General features: G+C 42.2%; 1 protein-coding gene and 1 long non-coding RNA gene across 2 annotated transcripts in view; one reads left to right on the top strand and one right to left on the bottom strand.

Moving 5' to 3' along the window:
• The window catches only part of ATP5MC1 (ATP synthase membrane subunit c locus 1), a 57,301-nt gene that overhangs the window by 16,312 nt on the left and 20,428 nt on the right, over window positions 1-20,561 (bottom strand). The gene's annotated exons all lie outside the window — the stretch shown is intronic.
• LOC129734365 (uncharacterized) lies at window positions 7,319-11,695 on the top strand. The gene is made up of 4 exons (XR_008729991.1): window positions 7,319-7,520; window positions 7,798-7,920; window positions 9,966-10,097; window positions 11,444-11,695. It is a non-coding gene; the product is annotated as an uncharacterized LOC129734365 (long non-coding RNA).

Raw genomic sequence — 20,561 nt, 5'->3', positions numbered from 1 at the left:
TCAATTACTTGCTGAAGCTCTGTATAACAAAGTACTTAAGCACCTCTCTGAATAACTTTTAGCATGCAAAGCAGTATCCCTAAGGGTAGCGAGACTCTGTTCAACAGAAAACACATATTTAACTGGTTGATCCTCAGTGGCTTCTCACAGCATGGGAATATATCACAAAGGCCAAAGGATAGTATGGGATAATGAGGAAAAAAAAAATCCAGGAAAGTAAAATGACCTGTGTGGGATCTATTTGTTTATATCTGTTCCCAGTAAAGCTCATCTAAATACCTAGAGCTGGCTGAATTTCTTCTGTGTCATAGGAAAGTCCAGCATATCAACACCTTTTTTCCCTAGGCTAGCAGAAAAAGCTGAAAAGCTTCTCGCTTGGGATGATAAAATATTATTTAAAAACTACTTGGTATTGTACATATTTTGACAGTGATTACTGTAGTCCATCTCAACGTTCCTGGCATAGCTTTATCCCAATTTTGACAATCAAACATTCCCCAAAATGAGGCTCATTTTTAACTGAACCCTTGTTTCCTCAGGAGAAGCCCTACTGTTTTTCAAGAAAATGCTTACCCTGGCCCCCAACCTTTTCCCATACGTCCTTATTCTAAACTATATTTTTCATCTTTTACTGCTTTGTATCCTGACAGAAGCAGATTAGATGTCGAGAGATGCAAAAGTAAATTTTACTAAAACCCTGGTAGTTCACCCAAACGCCTATTATCAGACCTCTTTCCTTTGTACGCTGTGGCTGGTACTGGCTTTACCACCGCCTATCCTAAAGTCAGACCCGGCCACCTGGGTTTGGAGTTCTGTCATGACACTGCCTACGTCCTTGAGCTACCGGTGCCAAGTGCTAGCACCCCCCTCTCCATCCCTTTGGCACTGGTGCCTATCGTTGTCCATTTGCCTGCTCCTGTCTTTCTGCAGATCCCATTGCCTGTGCTGAGGTGCCGGCCCTGGGGCACAGGCAGCAAGCGGGCGACCGGCAGAGGGGGTCAGACTGCAACAGATCTCACCAGGATGCTGGTTTTTTTGAAGTCTTTTTTTTTTTTTTTTCTGTAATAATGACACAAGATTCACACTCCCAGCCATATACTTTGGCCTGACACGGGTCATACCTTCCCTATCCTGGGCAGCCAGGGACCAATTTACCCCTAAGCACAAATTACATCATCTATTTTCTGACCAAGTTTTCATTTTGTTTGTAATTTACAGTATTATTTATGTTACTGCTGCATTTAGCCTTTGGAATCGTAAGAGGTTTCAATCCTATCTCAGTTTTATGGTTTAATACAGAAGTAGCTCAAATGGCTGATAATTACATATAGTTATATTTTGGATGAGCTCCAATTTACATTGATATGTTTTGGATAAGGACCTTGAAATACATTTGCAAAAGGGACTGTAGGGGTTTGGCACAATTTATACCTGAACTCATGTAGCATCTGAATGAGTATTCGTTAGAAATGTATCGGAAAGGAAGAAGTCATACTTTGTGGGCCAAATCTCTGTGATTATTTATCTTTTTAAACCTTTACAGGGCTTACCAATTTGGTCCAAGTTGGGAACTAGCCCGGTTTGCTTTCCATCAGCAATTACTGCTCCGGTGAAGCACAGCATTTTCTGCTCTCTTGTCCAGGCAAAACCACTCAGCCTCAGAGAGCTCTTCTTCCCTTTGCTTGGTCCTTTTGATTCTCCCTCATTTTTGTCAGACCCTCTGCCTGCCTTCCCCAGGAAGTTTGATCTTCTCTTAGGCTTTCTCTCCCATTCACACAGAGTATATTTTTAATATGTCTGTCCATGGCACATCATTTTCCCATTAATAGGTGTGTTTCTGTGTGTGCAAAATGCAAACCAGATGATAATTTCTCTCAGCTGCAAAAACACGCTGATAACCATGGTCACAGCAGGCATCACATACTGACTGATGTCAGTTTGTTTCATAAGAAAGACCATTGTTTTGCCTGCAAAAAGTTATTTTTGGTGCAGAAAAAAAGACTGGCTGCAAGGGAGATGGTTACAGATTCCCGATGCCCAAACTATTTCAGCCTCCAAAGACAGAGAATCTGAAAGGATGCTGAAATAACTGACTGGTGGCTCAGCTTCTCTCAAGAAGTGATTCTGAACTGTACAGCTACAGTCCACTTCCCCACTTTAACAGCCTCTTTCCTCCACCTGTTCTCCTCCTGGTTCTTTTTCACCTGTCCATCCTTCTTTCCTCTTCCTGCAGAACAATTTGGACCTTCAGCATCGTCAGCCTCCTCCAAAAACACATTGCTGAGGTTCAGGGTGTGGACGAAGGGAGGCAGAGGCACAGAGCATGGTCCATCTGGCAGTGCTGCCTCTCCCTGCCTTTCACTCCACAGAACACAGCCTGGGAGCGCTGCCACTGCTGCTCTTCACCTTAACAAGGCTCCAGTGCAGAGCAGAGCAAGCTGAAAGATAATAAAAAGATTCTTGATAGAAAGGAATGTAAATAGACAAGATGCAGGTGAACAAAGGAGGAAAAGGAAAGCCATGTATAAGCCAGCAAGTGAGTGGTTATACTCAGTAATCAACTTGTCAGTTTGATTTTAAGACACGGCAGAAGAGATCGATAATTCTTTACAGCAGCATAATGCACATCTAGGGTTTAAAGTGTTTTGATCGTCAAAGTACTTATTTCAGGCGTCAATCCTGTGCTCACTTAGTAAGTGGAGGTGCTTCTGTATTTGCTGTGTCAATGATAGGAAGGGGAAGACAGCACAGAAGGGAATGGTGGAAAAAAATGCTCTAAAATGCACTTAAGACTGCCATGCTGGTTTAGGTGGGCAGCTCAGGAAAACCTGGGGACGGAGGGAAAAGTGAAGATATCACACTTACACAGAGGATTTTTTTTTTTTTTGGTCACTTGTATTATTTTGTAAGGACACATTGTTTATCTTTGTTCTGCTGTGGAGATCCAGACTGACCTACTCCCGCTTGCACAGGAGTCAATGAGTCCCTTTATCTCTAGTGCACTAGTACAAATAGAGAGTGCTCAGCGGGTATATAACGGCACGAAATCCAAACGCTGCCATTTATCACCCTCTTTGTACTGAATTAAATCACTATGTGAAATGCACTGAAGAATCGAACCTTTATTGTTTTGTTCGTGAAAGGATTGGGTCCCAGAATTACATCAGTTGTTTTCTCTAAACAGCTATTAGCCTCCTCCATTATACTAACAGAACTGGTTTCCATCCTCTGGCTCATTTATTCCAAACCAGCATTATTGAAGTGAATGGGGTCTAGGCCCTGGATATTAGAAGAGCTGTTGGTCTACTCATAAATAACAAGTTGTCAAGGATTTTAATGGAAACCCTTAGAGTGCTGTAAATCTGTGCAGTTCTGCCTGCATCCCCTCCCTCATTTCCATCACAATATCACTCCAGTGGGACTGCAGCTTGCAGCTTGTGCCAGGCAGCCTAGATTGGTAGGACACGGGGGAAGAAGGAAAAAAAAAGCTGGAGATGGGGTGGGGGATTCAGAACAGTTGGTACTGCAGAAGCATCTGCTGGGTGGCCGGTTTCGGAGTCACCTGGCCTATTCAGCATAGCGAGGGGATAGGGCTATTCATCCAGGGGGACCGGAGAGGGGAATAACAGAACCAGGGATGCTTGTGGAATAAAGACGGATGTATTGCAGTTTACATTTCGCTCCGTTGGTCTGTGAAGCAGTAAATCTCGGCAAGTAGAGGGTTTTGTTAGGTTTTGATCACATTTTAAGTGGTAGAGCTAGTGCAGTGGTACTGCACAGGATGCCTCTTGCTGTTTGGCAAAGAGGACTTTCCAAGACAAATTTTTTTGAACCTTCCTAGCCAGTCCAAACTACCTGCAGGGAAAACTCTGATCGAAACAGCAATGTTTCTGTAGTTCACTGGATCTGGCCAGAAACGGGGTTACTACAAACTATCGCCCTTGACTTAGTCATGCCCCAAATATCCATAGCTCAGTTGCCTGCTTAGATCACAGCAACCTGCTGTGTACAACACTAAAGCCTTCTAGGAAGGAACCTGAGCTCTCTCGTCCATTCTCCATTGGCCATATGATATTATGGAATATATTATGCACAGCCACGCTTGTGCCCATCCCACTCACAAAGCAGGCAGGACTGCACGGGGGCCTATTTAAGAGATCATCCGGACTCTCTCTGCCTTCTGAGGCATCAGAGCTCTTTAAAATTTATATGCAAGGTCAGTTTAGGCTTAAATGTAGGCTTGCACCCCAGCTTACCATGTAATATAAATAAAAAATTACATCGGTGACAAAGCTTCAACTAGCTTCAGAGTGCCCAGGGCTTATAGTCTTGTGTAATTACTAGTCTGGCACTGAGAGTCTAAAATACAGCAAGGCCATCAGCAACACAGATCCAAAATTAATGACGTTAAATATAGCTCCTTTCACATTACAGCTTCACATGAGAAGCTCCAAAGAAGTAGGCCTTAGGAGACTTATGTTCTAATTAAATATTACCCCTATGTTACAGACAGGGAAACAGTTATGCAGATATGAAGGAATTTGGCCAAAGTCACTCCAAAAATTTGTAACATAATCCCCCTTTCCCTCGCCAGATTTAACATTCATTTTGAGAAAAGCTGAACAGCACAAGAAGTGAGCCAGGATGGAGAAAAAATGGACGGCTGCCAAAAGGGATTGATGCCCTTCAGACTCCAGGGAGTTTTTAACCCTTCCCAATGGTTTTTCCAGCCTGAAAAACCTGGTGGGGTTCATCAGACTCTACTTCTCCTCTACTGATCCATAAGAGATTTGCCAGTGGGAGCAGCTGCTTGGAGAGTGAGTTGATAACTCAGGCCCTGAGGCACTTACATCTGTACGGCTCATCCCCTGCCTGCTTCCCTTCCCCAGTAACAGGATGAGACTAGAATATTGCATGTGCTTTTATAATGTGTATTCCTGTGGGGCCTTGGTCATGATTATGGCATCTAAATGCAACCAGAAACAAACAGTGACAACGAAAAACACAAAAGAGAAGGTCAGCCTGAAGATTCTGAACATTTTTTACACTAATTTTTTTTCTATTTAATAGTAAATTGCACTTTCATAAGCAATCCAGTGTAGTTAATTCCTTTTTAAATAACAGTTATAATATTTTTGAGAGCAGCTGCTGCACATGTTATGTAGTACAGCTGAGAGCACCATATGGATTTTTAATTCCTAGGAGTTATTACTTGGTTGTAGCAGTATATATGAACCCATGCCTGCCTTAATGGAGTCATTAGGTTTGACAATCCTTCCTTAAAGAGGGCTATTGTTAGGATAGATCTGATCCAAAAGGTAGGAAAGGTTTGGAAGATGGACTCTTCATTATATGAAACCGAGAACATCAGTATTTTTTTAGGCAGCTCAGTGGTTTTTACACCTTCAGGAAGTTCCTTCTCTGTTAGCATAAGATAATTTTAATGACTTGTATTCTGTCCTTTCGGAACTACACTTAGAAAGTTTGCCTTGAGGTGTTATGGTTGCCTTATGCTGGTGGGTTTTTTAACAAATCAGGCAAAATGGGAACACTCAAATTTCCTTGCAAGCTACCTACTAGAATGCCCCTCTGCTCTTAAAGGAAGAGATCTTATAAGAATACTCACAGTTACAACCCTAACACATGTTTTGGAAGATATATTAGCTTTGAAGGAGCTATTAAATCATATTTTTCAGTGAACTTTTCTAAGACAACCTCTACACATTAGATTCTTGCACTTCATCCTAAAACATGTGGCCAAACAAGAGACAGAAGACAGACTACATGCATCATTACGGGATCCTAAATGAAAATTTCTTTAGTTCCAGTAAAGGCTCCAATCCTTGTACTTACAAGCAGCAGAAGAGAAAAATACACTGCTGTAATGTAGAAGCAATATATACCTATATATCACTTGAATGCATCTTATTGAGTATGCTACAGATTGCTCAAATAAATCTGAGCTCACTGGATCTTTAATTCTATAGAAAGTGTTGGAAAACTCTTAACCTTATGACACATATCAGGATTGTAAAATTTAAAATGAATTCTAGTAAATCTGCTGCTGGCTGCCATGGAAACGGAGCAGGTTAGTTTAATGGAATCAGTATCTCAAAAAGAAAAGGGAATCCAAGCTTTTTTGTGTGTGTCGAACAATTAGCTCAGAACAACCTGCTCCATTTTTAGCCGTGTCAGTCTGTTTCCATGGCAGCACGAACTGAATTCATACAACTGTTGCAAATTCTGATTGTAAATGGTGCTACCCATTGTGTCAGCAGCACCAGCCGACCTCAGAGTCTAATTTCAGTTTCCCAAAGCTGATAATTTTGTTTCATTATGATTTTAATCGCATTATTTTTGCGCTGGTTTAAAGATTTAAGACAAGGTTGCTGTAGTATCTGTGCACTATTAGCCCAGAGTTAGGGAAGCATGGCCAGATCTGGTACAGACTAATCTGCAAACTTTTGAATGTTTCAAAGCAAGTCTGGAACTCGTTGCCTCACAAATAAATTCTTGATGGGAAGATCATCCATAGCCATTGCTGTTTAGGGATCAACATTTGGCCCTGTGAAGAACTTCAATACATCAAGTCACCTGAAGTTGCAGGCCTCACACCCACTCACCTCCCTCCTTCTGGCCCCCCAGAATTACACCCTACAGCAGCCCAAACGCAGAGCCCTCCGCCTCCAGCTCTCCACACGAAGCTTTCCGCAGACGGAGAGCAGAGCTCTGAGGTAGGGACCGTTTTTGTACCACAGGATCCCGCCCGGCCCTGAGGAGCGGGGACAAGCCCCGCCACCCATGCCTCCTCGCTTGCTGGCCGGCCAGCTCAGCTCCTCAGACAACACCCCACAACCACCCCCAAGACGCCCCTGCGCAGCCTCCTGAATATTCAAATCAGCCCGCTCCTCCCATCTGTGATTGGCTGTGGCCGTTCAAATGAAGCCACGCCTTCCTTGCCGGGGCGGGGCCGTTAGTGGCCGTTGGTTTGGGGGCGGGAAAGGAGGCAGCTGAATGCGCACGCGCAACACCGGCGCACGCCCGTGACGCTAGCGCGTCCTCTTGTTGCCCTAGCAACACCTCCCCCGCCCCTTGCTGCTTTTATCCAACCAGAGGCCCTCCTGGCCTCTTAGCCCAATGGAGCAGCAAATGTTATTAAGAGGGCGGGGCGAGAGGGGTGTCAGGCAGGTTGTTTTGCCCAATCAGGAGGCGGGGAAGGGTAGGAGCGCACTCCCCTTAGCCGCCCGGCTGCTGCGGGCCTCGCCCTGTTGTTTTGCCTCAGCGGCTGGCGGGGGTGGGTCGCGCAGCCTGCCAGCCCGCCAGCCCGCCCCGCGGGGGTACCGGCCCTCCCGGCTGGGCCCTGCCGGTGTGTGGGCTGCGGGGTCCTAGCTCCCTGTGCTGCAGGCCCAGCCGTGCCTCCGGGCCTGCTGAGGGCCGTTACAGGGGTGGCGGTCTCTGTGAGGTTCCTGCCCCGGGATTCTCCTGCTGGCGTTGAAATAACGCCAGGGGCTGCGTGACAGGTGTGAGGGTGAAACCCTGAGGAAAAAAATGCTTCAAAAATTGCTCTGTAGCCATAGATGGGTCTGTTGAGTGGTAGAGTCTGCTCCTGGCACAAGGATGAAGCACGGGGAAAGCGTTTCTGTTCCGTCTTGGCTGGGAAAGCCAAAATAACTGTGGTGGAGTCGATTCCTAAAGGACTAGTAAATTTACAGTTGCACGAGGGTCAGCATTATTTTAACATATCACTTGAATTGTTAGAAATCAACAGCTTTAGTGTCTGTGCGCCTTGTTTTGCAGTTTGGCAGCCTGTCCTTGGAATTCCCCCACTGACGCTGTTGACTTCAGGCATGTGCTACCAGTCCTTCGAGTGTTTCTTTATTGGCCCCGGAGTGTCCCCTGTTGTTGTAACACTTGCTCTTTGTGAGTATGTGCTATCCCTAATGTTTAATCTTTCTGAAGTACTAGCTTGTGATCATTATGCATATTTCTCTCATAATGACTGAAGTTAGGCAAGAAGTCAAAACTTAGTAAGTCTGTGAGCTCTTGCCAGTATTTTCTGGATTTGTGCCTTCAGAGAAGAACATGAAGAAACACTGTAAATGGCTCCGTTCCCAATCCAAATAAAGCATTATTCAGAGTTGTATTCCAGGAATCTTTGTTTTTCACCACTCATCAGAAACGTCAATGGAACTGTTTGTTCTAGCAGTTATTGCTAGCTAGTATGAAGCTTCTGAAACAGTAAGAATTTGTCTGTTTGTTTGGTAGTCATTTATGACTAATTGCCCAGATTATTATCTAAAGTGGACAGTTTGTAAATAATACATCCACAGCCAGCAAAAGCAATCCACCTTGATTGATTGCCGAGATCTAATTGAACAGAGATTCCACATGTCCCTCTGAGTGCAAGCAGAGAGTTTGAAATTACAAATCTTCATTCTCTTGAAACTGCTTCTGCTCTGCGATGCTGTGTGTGGAGCTGCTAGCGGGTATGGCTTTTGGGGAGCAAGAGATAATGAGCGAACAGCATGCTGCACAGATGTCTCAGCAGATCGATTAGAGGAAATGAAAAATAATCAACTGCTTGTGAGAGTGAGTTGGTTAGGCTATACGCATGTGATGATCCCTTTATTGTTCTTTTGCAGTCAGAAAGGTGAAGATCAAAATATTTGTTTCTGGTTTTTTCTTTTCCCCTGGACTTCTTTCCCCAGAAAATTAGCCACTTCCCTGGAAGGAGTAAGGTATGTAGGAAATTTTTGCTGGCTAGGAACATAAGCAGGGTGGTAAAGCTCTTCCCAAAATAATTCAACTTCTTTCTTAGTGTCTTCCTGCAGAGTAAAGCTTAACTTTCTTCTTGGCACAATTATTTTTTGGGCATTGGATTTAAATTCTATTATTTGTATGTCAGAAGGAGCTAACTTCCAGCATATTAGAAGCCTCTCCCGAATGCTATGTGAAGATTAATATGCTAGGCTAGTTAGAAATTAGTCTTAGAAAAGAAATCAGGAAAATTAAGTAACTGTCACTTAAAACTTTAAGTGCAGAGGGCTGAAGGAAAGTAGTCCTTGTTCTTTAATCTTACAAAATTCTTACAATCCTATTTGCTGTTACAGTTAAAGTTACGCTTCTGCAAAATTCTTGCAATTGTTTAAAAACTCAAGCCTAGAAAACTGACATTAGAAAGCAGCTTTAATGCAATCATTTCATTATTTCATAGTGTCCCTCTGTTCTGTTTCCCTCCTCATAGTCATGACAATTTGTAGCCCAACAGCGGATCAAGTAATCGCAAGACTTGTATCTGTAAACTGGACTCTTGCCTGTCAGGGCAGACAAATCTGAGGACGACATAAAACCCAGACAGGATATGATCTGCCAGCTTTACATCTCAAGGGTAATCCCTCCATTCCGTGCTGCTTTGTCACTGAGCTGGTGTTTTAATATCCAGTTTAGCCTTGCCTTGATGTGGTCAGTCAGCCATAAATAGCGTCCACTGGTCATTTCCTTCAGATTCATCACTGTCAAAAGAATTCATCACTGTCAAAAGAAAAATGTCTACTTTATATGTTATTCTGTAAACTCTTGTTCAGAAATGACTTCTAATATTTTGCGGCAGAATCACCTTGACAAGAATTCAGGGCATTCAGGATAGATAAACTGAACAAGGAAAACTTTATCCTTCATCCATGAATGAGCACTAAAAAGATACTTATTTTTCAGGAGTCCCATTAAGCCCTATTGTCCTGTTCCAAACAAGTTTCTCACCACAGTGTTTTTGATTGACACTTTTAAGTCATGTCCTTAATTAAGTTCTAATATAAAAACTTCATTAAGCTTCTAGTTGTTTGGACTTCTAATAATCTGAGGAGCAAAACCTTCATTTACTTTGGTTTATTGTTGACCTTTGGTCACACTTTATTTTATGGGCTAAATTTGTTTGACTTTGCATTGACCTCATTGTTATTTTTTAGGGAATGTTCCAAGGAAAGAATGAAAGTCTATGAACGTCTGGAAAAAATAAGAGATGGAATGGAAAGGAGGACACACAGAGCCTCTGGCTCAGAGAAAAAGAAAGTAGGAAATTGGATCCTCTTAAGCAGGAGGTAGGGTGGACTGACCAACAGGCTCCTTTTCTGTTGTTCGTGTTTCATTCCTTCAAACATTCATGCTTTAAGTAAACTTCAAACTCGCTGAGCTGTACGATGACCAGCTATGGCTTTAAATTTAAGTGGAGAACCCGTGAACACTTGCTGTAGTGCAGACACAAGCTCTAGTTTGGTAGGTGTTACTACACCCCAGTAAGAGACATTTACAGTATCCTTCCCACCTCAGCACCAGGCTAGAGTGTATTTCTGGCTTAGAAAGTACTTCAGTGGGGACATCAGCTAGCCTTGTTGCCTTTGCTATAGCGATTAATGAGTTACAGTGTTGCTCTGGTGTTCCAAGGAAGTTTAGAAGCAAATTGGCTTCATGTTCTCCTTCCCAGCCTTTTATTCTTGGTAGATTAAAGTTTGATCTGAGGATTTATGTGCTGCTGACATCCCATGACCCTCTGAGGATATTTGTCTATAATGAGGGCCTTACACATTTTGCTACTTCAGCATCCTCTGACCTTTTGCATAATAGCTTGGTAAGTAAACAAGCCTATTAGCAGAAGTTAATGACAGTTCAATACATAGCAACCAGAGATATGGAGAAATCGTAATGGTTCGACTGTCCGTAGCATCTTTCTCTTGAGAATCTCTAAGCACTTCATAAATACTGGCAATTAATCTTTGTAGTATCTGAATGCCATAAATAAAATTATGCGTGAAATATTTGAGCAAATTCTACAGTAGAATACAGCATGTGTTATATTATCCAAATCAGTGCTGCAGACAAGTTTTGGCACAGTTAGTACTTCTATAAATACACGTGTAATTAACTTTCTGTATTATTCTGTTACTATTTTTCATGAAGCATTGGGGTGGGGAGAGGCGGGGAGGATAGTTAAAGGAAATCTTTGGAGGAGAAAAGGTCCTAAATGCTAAGATAGTTTGGCTTACTTCTTTATGAAAAGTAGTCGTGGCTTATCTGATGGCTGGAAAAGGTTCTGGTATGCAGTTCTGGATCATTCCAACACAGAATTAGCTCTACTAATAAGTGGTTGTAGAATGGGACCTGACTGGGAAAGAGGGTTATCTTCCATTGAAACTGCTGATTTCTCAGAAGTGATGGAATTGGAATGCTGATGAGATTGCAGTGAAGTGAAATTGAAACTGTTGAGCCTCATTTATTGGGTTCTTTAGAGTAATGGGATCAGTATAGGGCTGATCATATTTAGTGCCATTAAATCTTCTGTGCTTAATTAAGATGCTTTGTACATTATGCAGTGTGACCAGGATCATGTAGAGAAGAAGGGAGGAGGCTAATACCTTTCTAACCCTGCATCTTGTTCATTCATTTGCAGGATAATGTATGCATGCATCTGACAAATTATTTCATTAACAAGAACAGAGTTAATTCTGCCAGAGAAAAAGACACTGGTAGTAAGAGGTAAAAAGGAGAGAACATTTCTAAGCTACTCCCAGAGGGGGTGGTGTTTACCTTGTCTTGTACATCTTCCATATGCTTGATGTAAGTCTTCAAAGCATCTCTTTGTGTTTCCCCAATGCACTGAATGTTTTGCTGTTGAATAAATCAAGTGAAGAAACTCAGATGATTAACAGAATTGAACACCAAAATTGGGAAGAAAACTCCACAGTGGGGAGTTTGTACTCCAGCTTGACAGCATAAATGGGATTTGTTTCAGTTTTGTCCTGAGATTAAATGCTTGCCTGCTTTTCCTAGGTACACTGATTTGTCTGGTAAGATGTTACCACTCTCCAGACTTTGCTTGTAATCTTAGATCATCATGCTATCACAGTTCTACTTCTTCACTGTATTTGTTATCTTCATCAGCTGTGATAGGCATTTTTATATTTTTGTTTATGTTTACCCAGACATAATATTTTTCCCTATTGCAAGCATTTCTCTTGCGATGTTCCTTTTGTGTTATTTCTTTGTAAAGAAATCAGCTGCAGTGCTGGGATTGTGCAAGGCATAAGTCTTAAAAGATGGTCCACAAGTATACATTTCTTCTTTACATTTTGCTTCCTAAATCCTTTCCTATACTATTAAATGGGATTGCTCTAACTCAGTAATAATTTGAGCAACAGAAGGTTCCAGGCATGCATACAGTTATAATGGTATAAAGAAGCTGTACACAGGTTGAACTATTGCAATGTTAGGGTAGAAACATACCAGTTCAGTCACATTTGTGTTTGTTATCAAAAAAAATCTGCCCTTTCTAGAATATCGTCCACTTTTAATAACTGCATGCAGAATAGGGCTGCACTACCAGCCAGATGTGGCTGCATATAGCAGATGTTATTAAAATATAGGTAACAACACAGGCTATTATGAAACATAACCATCATATCTGCTCCCCCAATTACTCCAGGGTAGTGCTCACTTGGAAATACACGTGTTTGATGTTGTCTTGAATCACAAATCCAAGCCCCAGTTACTTAAGGGCCCTGATCCTGCAGTACAATCACGTTTTGACTGCTTTGGGGGGCTGGGGGGTGGTAGGGGGGCTGGTGGTGTGTGTCAGCCAGCTGGTTGCTACCATCTGCCTCTTCCTTACCCCCAGTTTCGGATTGTTTTGGCTCCTTGCAGATCTCCCGCAAGCTTCCCGGGGCCGGACGGCAGAGGGGGATAGACTACACCGAATCGGTGGGAAAGCTGCTGCTGCGCTCCTGGGCACTCGTGGGGAGCGTTGCCTGCCGCCGTGGCCTCACCTTTGCGTCCAGCTTCACTCCAGTTCTCTGCACACAGAGGTATCTCAGCCCTATCCACTGCCCTCGGTGGCAGCTACTTGGCAATGGAAGGGGCAGACTGCGGTTCTCAGAGCACAGCAAGTTAATGCCAGTTCCTTCTACTGCCAGCACATGCTAGACTGGTATTGACTCTGCATTCAACCTGAGGCTACAATTTCAAACTGATGGGTGTTACTGATTTGCTTGCCTCTTTGCAATATATATAAAAAAGAGCTGGCATCACTTCACCAAGAACAGGCTGGGTAAGGTGGGTGTTTTTTCCAGCTTAAGTGACTTGTTCACAATTCCTCGTTGAAACCAGCAGCAAAACCTCCAGTTTTCCTGTGTTATTTATCTCTGATCTTAGATGCTGGGATCAAGCACAGTGCATCCCCTCACCTGGCTCCACAAGTCTCTGTCACCTGTAAGATATATTTAACTTCCTAATACAGCATGTATACTGTGTTCTAGGTAGCCATCAAATCACACAAGAATTTGGTTTATATGCAGCTTGAGGTATGTAGGTGAGGGATCTTCTAGGAAGGGCTTTCATATCAGTTATTGTATCTTAACAGTCCCAGTAATTAAGGCAGTGGGGCCTGGGCTCTGCTTTCTGCAAAAAGTTCCATGCAAAGGGATAGACTGGGCTCACAATTTCTCCTTTAGCATTTCCTGGAGCCACTCAATACCACAGCAGTTCAACTCTAGGCAAGTATGGGTGCCTGTAATTACACCTAGGATGTGGTATAAACCTATTTCTTCAGCCCATCTGTGAGCTATGATATGCTGAACAATATTGTCTCTGTTGCTTCAGGCTGGATATGATTTTTAGCAAATGTCAAGTAAGATTTGGAGATGCTGGATGGCTACAACTCCAATCCAGACCCAAGAGACCATGCAGTCTGTGTTCATCACCCTGCAACAGAACAGAGAGTCAGATTAGCAAGTAAAAAAACTCAGAGGTCTATAGTCACAGTATTTTTTCTGTTAGCTAATTCCAGTCCTCTAAAACCTTGATCTCCTTATGAAAATATCAAATGGCTTGTAGCCGCAGCATACTAGTTCTCTGACACAAAGAATAGCATAGTGTGTCCTAAGTTACAAACCGTGGAAGCTACAAATAAATTTGAGGAAAAAGGAAGAGGAGGAGGAGAAACTAGGTGATAACATCTATGTGTCCAAGAACTATCACCTTTCAGAAGTATTCTGCAAATAGTGGGTCCTACCCAGCCAGGAGTGAACTGCATTCTGTGAAAAATGGTGCACTTCAGTGGGCCTTATCACTTGCTAGGTTTGACTTCACACTGTAGGAAGGAGAGATGAGAGTTACTCATCACTCAGTGGGTGACTTTTCTTTCTCTGACTCAGCATTATATCCTCAGTATACTATTTATAGCTGTTAAGGCTAAGTATAAAAAGAGCAAAAAATTCCTAATTTTAGTTTTAAAGTGATTTGGGAATGAAGGATTGAGCACTGCAAAGAGGGAAATCGATTTGCTTTGTGTGCTAGATGATTAATCAGAAATATTCAGTGTATGATAACTGCCTCAGAAATGATATATTGACTTGATGGAAGCTATATTGGGAAGGGAAAACCTTGACAAGGAAGGTGCTAGCTTCTGCTGCCTTCACTTTGACCATCACGTTGTTACTGGAAACAATACAGGACAAATATGCTGCCAGGTAGAGGATTTTTAGGATCTGTTTTGCAAGTTGTTCAGTTATATCATTAAACCCATGCACAGGTTTAATGGCATCTGTAGGAAGAATGTCCCAAGCTGGTGGGGAAGGGTGTGCTTTCTTTCAGTGTGTGATTTCCATCTGCTTCCAAAGCGTGTATCTGTTGGGCAGTCTTGTAGTGGTAGTAGGAAGTAACTGGTCTCAAACTGTGATTGATGCCTTTATGAGCAATGGCACACAGGTCGGTTAAAATGACAAGTGAGTACCACTAAAATAATGGAACGCTCCTCTGCATGCAAATTTGTAGCATGGGGAGCAACCTAATTTGGGAACCCCTTTGTGAAGCAATATCTGAGCTATCTTTAATTTACTCACTGAGAACTGGCAATGCATGTGCAGCTCTGCCTTAGCTATACTGCTTCCAGAATATGAACTAGCTTGTTTAAAGCTTCAGCCTATAGTGTGGACATACCTTTAATCTACTAATTATTCTATTTCCTTCCTTATGGGGCTTTAGCAAACCTCTACTCCCAAAGATTTTATTTCCCCAAATCAGAGAGATCCTGTTTTCTATAGACAATATTGTGAATCAGGAACTGACAGAACCATTTTGTTGCTTCTTTTTTTAAACATACTCTTTGGCAACTGCTTCCATTTTCACAGCTTTGCTAGCACATAACATCCATCAATAGATGTGGGAAATTTGCCTTTAAAAAAGAAATGTCAGGAGTTTGTGGGTGTCCTGATGTGAAACTCTTGTACCAAAACTTGATGTATCTATGCTTGCTATGATGGTATCTGGTTGCTGCCAGCTCTTGTTTTGCTCAATGAAAAATCCTTTGCTAAGAATGTCAGGGCAGTGTCTGATCTACCTAGTGGAATATCATTAGTGAGGGAAGTTAGTTTTCTGTACTGAACTTCAGCTGAACGGCTGAGTGCTTGCACCACATCTTGAAAATTTTCTCTTCATAGGGCAAGATATGTTTAAAACAAACCTGTACATCTGTGACTCTCATAAGACTGTAAAGAGCATAAAAATAAATACATTAACGTGGTATAGCAGTCTCACTTCTGAGACTTGTGAAGAATAAAGGATGGAAGAGGCCAAGAAGAGGAACACCAACTGTGATCTTGTAAGTCTGGGGGTTTGGCAAGCCTTGTTGTTTATAGTGCTCCATTGAGAGTCATTCATTTTGCACTTAACCCTGTTAAGAAAGCACTCAACTACTCATAGATATGCCCTTCCTTGGCCTAGTTTTCATCTGATTAGAGAGGCAAAAAGACCTTGTGTCTGACAAATTGCTTCATTGGATAAGGCAATTTCTTTTTCAACCTCATTTTCAGAAAATGTACATTTGTTTACAACATATTGACAAAATTAGGTAAGGAGGCATTGTCCCAGTCCAAAGCATTCACAACATCTGTCTTGATGAAAGAAAGATTTGAGGCTATTGCTTCATGGTTCCTCTACCAGCAGCAGAACAAATATAAACATTCTGCCTGATCATCCGTGTGTCTGGAGCCTGCTGCTGTTAATTGTGCCAGATTGGTGTTCAGCACTCCTACTTTGAACTTCACCTGTGGAATTATGTTAGGAAAATGCTGATGTTTTGTTGTGATTTTTAACAAAAGCACTTTGCAGATCCACTGGAGAGGTAGCTACAATTGTTTTAGTTGAAAGTGGGCAGTCACTGAGGGAAGGTGGGGAATGAACAGCTGACTGAGCAAGGGATGAAAACCTCTGCCCCAGCAGAATAGCAACATGAAACAAAATTAAAAGGTAACCAGTGTATCATCCTCACTTTTTTTTTTTTTTTAGCTCATTTTTTAACAGTAGCCAATTTTGTAACATAGACTGGGCTGATGCTCTGTGTTTCACCGACCTCAGCAGTGTTGCACCAAGAATGAATTTAGTCTGTACCATCAATCTGACTTTGAATCGGCTCCTGATACAAGCTATTTAGCCTTGTGAGACAGATGTGTCTGCGTTAAGGAAGATAATTACTGTGCAGGACATCAATAAGATATGAATCTTTTCATATATTTTAATAGGATTTTTTGGTAGAAATTAAGCTACCCATTCCAAGACTGTTCCTATGTAAAAATACAATACAATGTAAGTCACTGGAAACTACCACATACATGAGATGCAGTTAATCAGGTCACTGTGAGAAAGATAATGTGAGCCTGGGAAGGGGTCATGGATTGCCTCCTTGCTTTTTTTCTAGTAGCTAGGTTCTTGGCACAGTGATTCACTGCCGTGTGAGCACCCACACAGTGGAAGGCAGAAGGATTTCTGAGTTGAAAGGAGATCTGGCAGGTGGAGAGAAAAATTTCAGACCTTCTAAATACTGGAAGAATATTTTAGTATAAAGAAGGGAGAAGCACGTTTCATATTATGTATATTATTGAACAGCATATTAAAAAAACTTTGAGGGGCAGCAATCAAGGCAATTAGTACCTCTTTCTTTTATCCTTCATCCTTCATTTCTGGAGCCAAATGTACGTGAAGAAATGAAGCATGGTGTATTAGAAATACTGCTTGTACAAAGCACCACTAATGGATTGGGAAAATATTATTATGGCAGTGGTATTGTGGATAGGGAAACTGAGGCACCGAGCCCATTGCTACCTGGCAGAGATGATCATCTGTGTCACTGGACCTCTCTGGAACTTCATCTGTGACCCACAGAGTGAGGAACAGAATCGAATCTCATTCGCTCCAATGTGGAGTAGAACTTTTTGGTAGCTTTGGCCTGGTTTTGGTCCCTGCTCCAGCTATTAATGGCACAGGCTTGGAACGAACAGCAAAGATAACCCTTAGGGGCTTTAGCTCTTACTGACTCTTGGAAAGTGTCAGATCCCATAATATTCATTTCTACAGCCTTGTTCTGACCTTCTCAGTGTTGATAGCAGACCTTCATGGTACTGTCGGGTATATTCAGGGTATCCATCACCTCTTGCCTTTTAATTCTGGAAAAGTAAATTTCATTGAGTTATTATTTTTTCAGGTCATCTATTTCAATAGCAGATTCTCAATAAAAGAGGTTCTATGTCTACAAAAGGAAGTTTCTGAGCTGTACAGTTTTTCATTTTCTTGTGTCAGTGTGGAAAAAGAAAAAGGATACAGAACTAATTCTTTTCTTTTTTGGTTTAACAGTGATATCAGTTTAGGTATTAAAATGGCCAGATCTGTAAATGTAGTCAGAAAACAGCAAATCAAAGCAGTAGTTTCAGAAAAACTGGGTTTTTGAAAGTTCTTCAGTGTGCTGTGTGTGGCCCTGACCCATGGGTTAGGACGGGATGGGATATCCTTGGGAGCAACTGCACCGGGAATGTACTTTTTATTTAACAACTTAAATAGAACCTGGCCATTTCTGGCTTCTACATAATTACAAAATACTTAAAAATCTGTCCCAAGCTGTGACAAAAGTTTAGCCCTTTTGAAAGCCCCTAACACATTATCCCACATGTTTTTAATACTTCTGAATAATCAGAATAATCCAATTAAGTGCCCAAATGAGAATTAGACTTCTTTAGAAATCTGATCGAAAGTGACTATAGCAATCATGCCTTTTGATTTAAGTTGAGGAAAACCTGCCAAGCTCATATACTACAAAAAAAAAAAAAAAAAAAAAAAGCCACTGTCCACTTGGTCTGGTTGCAAAGCACATTTTCAATAAGTTTATGCTCTAACAAGCTGTATCAGTTTCATCTCAGTAGATCTGATGGTTATTGAACAGTGTTCAATGTTCTGGAGGGTGCCAGGCACATAATTGTTTTTACAACACTGTAAAATGAATCAGACTGAAATTAGTGTCACTCAGCAGAATCACTTTCCTTCCCTTTAAATTACTTAATCTGGGGGTTAATCAAAAAGAAAATGAAGTTTTGACACTGCCCTTCAGCTAAGGGCAAGTACAGGTTCAGTTGTCTTCACTTCATTTGACTAGGAAGAGTGTTTTACAGTATCTGCGCTTGTACATTTGCCACTTCCCTGCTGCTCGTCCCAGGGGGGAGCACAGGATGGTGCTGACTTCTCAGTGCTTCCCACTTAATAGTCCAATTAGCAGAGAAGGAAGCTAATGCCATTTTTTCATTTTAACTCTGGTGAAATGGGAGGTAGCAAAGAGGAGTTACAGGAAAGCTTAGGGAAAAGGGTATTTCTGTAGGGAAGGTCCTCGAAAGAACAGGCTGGCAGCTTTATCTGTTATAGAGTACAGTGACACCCTCACCCCTCTGGTGCCACTGGAGCTCAGGATCTGAGGTGCCAAGAGCTAATACAGCTAAGATATGCCATTGTGTACAAATATCAAATACCATCTCCTTGATTTCTCTGGTATAAATTGGCTCCTTGCTGAGATAAACCAAACCTCTTTTGTTCTGCCCACTTTGAATTGTGTATTTTGGAAGCAATTCCAGTAAATGTCTCTGCCTTGAAGGCTTTCAGGTCTCACTATATGTGACTATTGCTTTGTTCTGATCATTCACTGTAGCAGGTTTATTATTTTTCACTCCATCATATTTTGTATGCACGCAGGTTTCAGTGGCATTTATTAGTAGTATGTTTTTAGAACAACGTCTGGCTGATGAGTTGTATCAATAACAGCTGGGCAAAGTAAGATGATCATGAGCCATAATTATTATATACAGCAATACTGTCAACTAAAGGCTCTGAGAAATTATCTAGGCTAGAGAATATCGGTAGTTTCAATAGTGCATAATCCCTTTGCAACAATACAATTATGCAAAATGAGATTAAAGGGTTTATCTGCATGTGAAAATTGCATCAGTTTCCATACATATTGCTTTTCAGCCAGTGTAGATACTTGTCCTCTGATAGCTTCATTTCAAGAGCTAGTGGCACAACAAGCCTCAGCTTCCATTTTTCCTTCTTCCCTGAAAGAAATGGTACACTGGGGGCAGTTGGGTCCATTTTGGGTTGAGTTCAGACCACCCCATCTCAGACAGCTGGTCTGCCAAGGCTAAGTTGCCAGCGGTCAGTCCTCCTCCGTCCTACCAATGCCATCACTTAATACAATTTTAATACAGCCCTATCATAAACTGTTGCAGTCCAGCACAAGCCATGTGGATCACCTGCTGCAGCATTAGGGCTCTCGGGATATAAAACCACGTACCAAAGGGAAATGTGAGTGCAGCAGAAGACCTACCCACCATTCCCACCCCAGCTTTAGGGCAATAGGAGCAAACCCAGAATAACAGAGGCTTAACACGGGTCAGGAGCCAAAACATCAGCTCTGCATCCTTCAGGGGCCTGTAATCCCAGCTGCCAGCCTGGACAGGAAGGTGCAAGTCTCCGCTTCTCTGCATGGAGGAGCTGTGCTGCTCCCCAGGCACATCGCCTCTGTTGGGAACATGTGATTGGGATTTAATTAGTTCCAGTGCATATGGGATGGCTTCTTTCATTACAACATATATCTGAAGATTTATATTCTAGCAGAGACAGGGAGGGATGTAGCTTGTAGAGTGCTTTGACTCCTTTCTGCTGAAACTAATTCTAGATTTCCTTCCTCACAGCAGAGCCAGAAGAGGCTTTGTGTCTGAAATCCCTGGGCCATTATAGCCAAGAAGTGTAGGGATCAGGGGGAGCCAATACAGATTTTTTAGAATATCCAAGATAAAACCCCTCTACCTTTTAAAAGGATACCAGCCATATAGATCTGAGGGAAATGTCTTCTCTACAAGCAGTAGAAAAGGGGGAGCTCAAGCGAAGAGATGATTACAGTAAGCCAGCCATGAGGAAACAATATTTACTTCTTAATTTATTTTCTTAAGCAACAACTGATAGCGTTTTGGACACGTGTTCAGGAATGAATGGGAAATACGAAGCCACTGATGGCAACGTCACACCCCCTGCTTTTAACAGTTGGGGCCTGGGTGCAGAAATATATGATCACATTAAGTCACACGGGTGGTAACATTGCTCGCAACCACCAAGGACCAGCAAGCAGTATTTATTGGTCCTGGCATTCATAAAATGATCCAGCGCTGCCTGATGTCTTGCGGTACGTGACTAGTCAGCAGGAG

Source organism: Falco cherrug, chromosome 20 (assembly GCF_023634085.1).
Source record: "Falco cherrug isolate bFalChe1 chromosome 20, bFalChe1.pri, whole genome shotgun sequence".
Classification (NCBI taxonomy): domain Eukaryota; kingdom Metazoa; phylum Chordata; class Aves; order Falconiformes; family Falconidae; genus Falco; species Falco cherrug.
This window is presented reverse-complemented; position numbering and strand designations above follow the sequence as displayed.